This window comes from Dromaius novaehollandiae, chromosome 2 (assembly GCF_036370855.1).
Source record: "Dromaius novaehollandiae isolate bDroNov1 chromosome 2, bDroNov1.hap1, whole genome shotgun sequence".
Lineage (NCBI taxonomy): Eukaryota > Metazoa > Chordata > Aves > Casuariiformes > Dromaiidae > Dromaius > Dromaius novaehollandiae.
The window spans coordinates 152,115,245-152,122,070 of NC_088099.1; positions in this window are offsets into that span (position 1 = coordinate 152,115,245).

The following is a 6,826-nucleotide window of genomic DNA, read 5'->3' on the forward strand; positions in this document are numbered from 1 at the left end:
GTCCGTGCTTATTTGGTCTCTGCCTGGAACTTCGCTTGCTTGACAGACATACGGACTCTACCCAGTGTCTCCTTTGTGCATTGCAGCTGTTCAAGAAGAGCTGTTTATTCCTATGTGCAAAACTTCTGCATAGAAAGGTAGATAAATTGGATTGCACTCAACAGTAATGATGTTTTCTACTTCTGCAGTTACTCACACCTCAGCACCTTAATGTGCGCAATTATAAAGTCACACAGTATCATTCCCACTGTAAGAACAGTTATTGTCCCTAATACAAATAGGTGAGGTGTGTCTCAGATAATTTTCTATTTGAAGTTCATCGCAAAATCCATTCATTATAAACATGTTGCAGTAAATAAACCTTGAGAAAACAAATATTATCTAGTATCTCATAGCAAACGTTACAGATTGTTAATGAAACTTAAGTCTCACTCCATTGTTCTGTGATGTCTATCTTCACGCTTTATGTTGTGTAAGGTATATACAGCTGACAACTAACCATGTTCTAAGGAAAACAGCAGTATTGAAGAAATAAATCTTGAATTTCTCTGTCAGTCTCTAGTAGCTTCAATTCTAGGCATGTGTGAAAGAATCAAATGTAATTCACTTATTTGGCAAGCATAGTAGGAAAAACACAGGCAAACATGGTGATGTGGTCTTTATCCTGATGTTTATAACACCTCCTGTAACTGTTGAAAGAACCAAAGTAATCTCAGAGTATTTTGACATAAAAAAGTATGTGACTTTTCGTTTCTCATCTCACCTCTTGCCCAAATTCCATGTGGTTGGGGAGGATGAACTTGAAAAGCATCAAAAGTTCTGAACTATCTTTTAACATAGGGAAAACTTGAGAGTGAAATGTTTTAGTGTCAGCTAGTTGAAAACTATAGGAGAGTATTAACCCTGTTATGCTTACACATTTTCTCCATTTCTTTCTGAAGACAAAATATATTAAAGATAAAATAATAATTAAACTATTATGAAATACAAGTTTTCTGTTTTTGTTTTTTTCATTTTGTTGCAAAGTACGTAATGACCACAGCAGACTAAAATAGCATATAACAAAGGGTAATGAAATTTATAAAGCCTTATGACACACCTAGCTTCATGAAATTAAATGGTGGTAATGACTTAGTGAAGACTGCTGTTATAAACTCATTGCCTGGCATTTGTCTTGTCAGGCAGAGGCCTGTCCTAAGGCTCTATTACTGATATGTAAAAAGATACTGAAGAACATATGCATACATACGGATCGTATTTGAGAAAGAATTTCTGGAACTGCCTAGTCGTCTAGAGCCTGTGTTCTTTTCTGCACGGATGTCTAACAGCTAAAAGACATCAACAGTGGCAAATACAGTTGGGTAGATTTTGAGAAGTTATCTTATGTAGGGTGACTTAAAAAAAAGCGCCCTGTTTATTCGTAAGCCAATAAATGCAATAAAAGAATATCTCTCTTCAGAATCTCATGATATATTAAAATTAAAAAATTGATTCATTTCAAAAAGAGTTTTTGTCTTTTTGGTGTTAATATTCATGGATGTCAGGTGAATATATATTCTGCTAAGTTGCAATTGTCATTACTTCAGAACGAGGAGCTTTCTCTAGAATAACAATAATATTTTAGCCTTGTCTTTGTTCCTTCTCACATAATACAAAGACAATTGTAAAGCAAAAATGACATTAATGTAAAAAAATACTAGAGTGATATATAGGAATAGAAGTATCATTGCATTTTTACGTTGATTATTTTGTACTCAATTTTGTTCATTTTACTCAAATGTTTTTATTTTTTATTCAGTTATAGTGTGCATAACAATGAATGAAAAATGAACTTAGATTTTTTTTCCCCACATTAGTATATGAAAGTATTATTTTTAAAGTGACGTGAAGTGTTATGATTTAAATTAAAACCATTCATAATGTAAAGCACAGGCTGCTCTTTGATAGAAAAAAAATCATGTGTTAATAAATTTAAGATCAACTATGCAAAACCAAATTATACTCTTCAGACAAATAAAATTAAACATTTTTTCATGCAATTTATAAGTACAAGCAAAGAGTAGGGTTTTTTCTGCATTGTCACAACCTATATGTTAAATAAAACCAAATACAACTCTACATGCCTTTATCTGCTAACCATTGTCATTATACAATGCAGCCAATATCAGCATTCAAAGCTGTTGGGCACAGGTAAATCATTAAATATATTTTTGCTCTTTGGAAAGGGAATAGGAAATTGCGTACAGAATATCATATATATGTATGCAGGTACTTGATGAAGTCTTTGGGAAAAAGTGCTGGCATTCTATATACATGTTTCATTTGGTACCTCCATGTTCAACTGCAAGGTCTTTTTCATCAATAGGTTCTTTTTTCCATATTTTTTTTACAAATTTTATAGATAAGCATAATGGAAATTTTTAACGGAAAGGGAGAATTAAGCAACCAAGACTGCTCATCATTCTTTGAGATACAGACACAAGCAACAATGAAGAATACCAGAAAAACTAAATTCACATGTAGTTCCATGTATGGATTTGTACATTTCCTAATTATGAGAAGTATCAGCAAACTAGATATTTTCCCAAAAGTGTTTGGTAGAAGTTTAGATTGGTCTAGCTGTAAGGAAACTCCCCCTTCCTTTTCTAAAATTATCTGATTGGTAACTGTAATTTGTTACCTACTGTTGAAGAGTATTCTCACAATATAGGTATAAGTATTTCATACAGCATCTAGATAAGGAAAGAATTACAAAAATAATAATTCTTTTCTGGCTCTAGACCTATATTAATTTTCTCTTCAATTTCTGATTAAGCAGCATAACATTCCTTGTGCTTACATATTGTAAGGTGACTTAAAGTGGAGCTTTAAAATTGTTGAAACTATTTACTGATGCTACACCATACATGTTTTGTTTTATGATACTTACTTGTCTGATAGCCTTAATATCATTTAATTAGCATTATATGCTGGGTGATATTAGAAGGGTTAATTTGTCAAACATACTATAAAGTAGGAGCTGAATGGATGTTCCCTGGGACTTATGCAAATGAGGTTTTGTACTGCCTAATTGTCAGAAAAAAAGATGCAGTTAGCACTAATCTTTGTAAGGGGAGAAAAAATAATTAAAAGATGAGTCAGGGTCTGTATTACGATGTTAGCTCAACTGAGGGTGGAGTTATAGTCCCTTAATCCTCTTCACTCTTTTTGATGGCTGTAGGCATGTGACTTTACAATAGTTATCATTTGGGACACAGCTGATCCAGATTTCTTCTGTCAGTGCTGCACAGGTATGAAAAATCCTCGCTGATCTGTTTGGATATAATTGTTTATGTGAACAAATTGTTTAGGAGCCTTTCCTCAAGACAGTCTTGCCAGCTGACAATTCATTTAGGTGGAAAGAATGTTTAATACTGCAAATCTGGAAAATTTGTTGGAAATGTACTTTCTCAGTCACGTATTCCACTGATGATGTTCTAGCTTTTATTGTCTTCTTAATAGCTTTGTTAATATGGCCAAGTAGAACAAAAGTATTTCTGATCACAGTTCCTCAGTTACCTATCTGGCCTCTGACAGCTTCCTGAATTGTCCTCAGAGCTTCTATAGCTATCATCTCTCTTGGTCCTCAAGTGGGTATGATTTCTACAGGGAGGCTTTTAATCTGCACACTTCCAAATTCATTGCTCTTGCCTCAAGAGATCTAAAAACAGCCAGTAGCCAGCCTGCTCTCTGTGGCGGACAGATGAGTGAACTTTTGCCTTAAACATTTCTTGGTACATAAGGTGCAAGCAAACCAAAACCCCAAACAAGCCATCTGTTCCCAGCGGAAACAGGACTGAGCTGCTGCGACCCCTGAAATGGTCTCCCTGCGACCATTCGGGACACACCGAGCCTGCGCTGAACCGGACCACGATCGGACAGAGACTTTGGGACCTGGACTGCAAATTACTGCCGCTTAACACAACTTTTATAAAACTTGCTTAGCCGCGCTCCCTAGTTCAGTGAGAAAGGGCCCCAGAGCTGGTGCAGACTGGAAAGATAAGGGAGTTACAAGCAGTTTGCATTCCTATGCGTCACACTCCAGCAGGGAGGATGTCAAGGCTTTGAAATAAGGCCTGCTTGGGCGCCAGGACCCTGGGAAACAAAGCCTCCCCTCACTGCTGAAACAGTGTTAATTTGGGGGGGGTCTGGATTATATCCTCCTCGTCAGGACCTTGGAAGATAACACCTATTGTCACTGCTGGGGCAGTGCTAATTGCTGGAACAACACCTGTTTGTCAGGGCCCTGAGAAAGAAGGGCAGAACCCGAGGAATCAACACATTTGTCAGCAGAAACCGCAACAGTAAAGATAAGGGAGAAAAGCAGCCTGCCTGGGAACAATGATGAGACCCAATAGGGAGCAGGAGACCCCAGACCCAAAAATTACTATTGGTCTGAACTACCGCGTGAGGGGCGGGAAACTTAATTTGAAAAAAGCTATAATTGCCCAGGGATTTCTTTGTTCAGGGTCCCTCTTCGGAGGCACCCAACTCGAGCTGTAACTACTGCACGCGTGTCATTACAATTTATTTATTTAATTTGCCTTGATTTGGCTCCAAACTTTTCAGCGGGAACCTAGGGTCGGACCCTGCTCAAGTTGTAATTACTGCACGTGCATCGCTAAAATTTACACCCAGGGTGAAGAGGACCAACGGGACGCCGCTGGATCCACGGGTGGTGATATCTCTTTCTCTCCCCCCCTTTTCTCTCTCTCTCTTTCTCTCTCTCTCTCCTCCCTTTTGCCTTTCCCCACCTTTATTCCCCACTCTGTGGAAAATAAATTTAAAAGGTTGTACGATATTTGACCGGTTTTAGCGTCTTAATCTCGTCCTTGGGATCGTAACGAAACCCTCCCGATGTTGGATCGGGACACCCTTCTAAGGGAAAATATTATTAACCAATCAAATTTTCATACAACACAGCTTTACAATTATAAGAAGCTACTGTGCCTGTAATGTGCACCAGAGCTCAGTTGTGTTGTGGTCTTCTCTCTGCCATGTGAATCCATAGTAGTTCTTTTGTACTCGTAGGACTTTTGATTTAGGTAACGTAAGCTTTTGCCCCCTTTCTTGGGAGAGGGGAGGTGATACAACATTAAAAAAATGCATTATTTGACATTATTGCAGTATTGGATATTTTCATCTGGTTGTCTCCAATTGCCTTTTAATCTGCAAGAAAAAATCTGTTGTTTCAGGATTCCAATCACTAACATTATCTTAAAACATATAACATTGTAACTTAAAACGTTAGCACAGCAGCCTGAATATTGCAGGATTTCTTAATGTCTGGCACACCACTCCTCTAGAGTAGAATTTAACTGTGAACAAAGAGGTCTGAATATAAAAGAATATGATATATGTGATGTAATGTGCTTTTTGGAAAGAGTTTTACACCCTTCAATGCAACTCAGAAATAAAAATATGTGAACGGTATATTTTAAAATAAGAAGAATGACACTGATCTCCTTTAAAAAATGTCTTAAGATCTACTCATAAAAAATATTCTCTAAGGGCTAAGTATTTTCGTTACCTACTTTGTCAAGGAGGTTCCTAGAAGTGCAAGGAAAGGAAATGTGAAGTCACTGCTATTTATGGAATTATGAAATATCACCTCTTAAGATTGAGAAAGACTATTTCTTCCTCTTCTTACTGTACTCATGAGTAATCCTATACCTGGATTAATCTCCCTATCTCCTAGTTTTCGGACCTTTAAAACACGACTACTAAAAGTCTGATGATTCTAGGTCATGCTTCCTATGGCATATACTTTAAGCACCAAATAAGTCATCATCATGTCTGTAGACATTCCTTGGAGAAAAAAACAACCAAATCAGCAACATATTATAGCTACAATGTCTTAGAGCCCATGCCAGAAGTATCAAGTGCTATAAATACATGTACTCTCTGAGGCTTGTTCTTCAGTAACATTCAGCATTTCCCACATGATGATAATACCAAAGTTTGCTAGGCATTCCCCTTTTATCACCAGTTACTGCCAGCTGGAGTCTGAGCAGTCTGATCACTCTGCTTTCAGTCTTATCAATTCTTTTTGCATAGAATATGAACTATTTCTAAAACTTCTTCCATGGCCTCACCTATCACAGTTACCACTTTTGCAAGGGAATTAGAAGAAAAGTGAGGTTTATATACCAGAGTTATACAGAAGTATTGCTTTAAATGTGGAGTGCTAATATTCACTGAGTGAGGACAGGATAAGGAAATTGGCACTGCTTGGCTAGGGTAATCCTACTGTTCTCCTCTTCCCTTCCCCTGTGTTCTGGGAACATGTCATCTTTATTTAGCACACTTGATTTTATGACCCTGTACGAAAATGAATTCTGTCAAATAAACAGCAAAAAGTCTGTCCTGAAAAGCCTACTGTCTGATGGACCTCAGGAAGCAGAAAACAAAACAAACAGAAACTCATGATGATACAGATGGAATGCTCTGTTGAAAAAGACAGAAAAAGTAGTTCATTTGTTTTCATGTGTCATATTTGTGATGTACATCCATAGTCCAGAGGTAAGTGACTTCCCAGAACTGGAGTAGGCACCTAGGATTAGATTTAGCAAATGAATTTAGGCAACTTGAGTCTCAGCTCTGCAGGGCCTAAAAGTTAATTGACTAAAGATCCTTTATGAAAAGATTGGGAGGTGTTTTGAATGAGATTTGCAGCACCTGTAAACTGCTAAAATAAAGCCTGTTAAAAAAACCAGAGAAACGGGGCTCTCTCTTGTTATGTACCTCTGAAAATGTGGTTGAATCTCAAGCATTGTGATTGACTTAG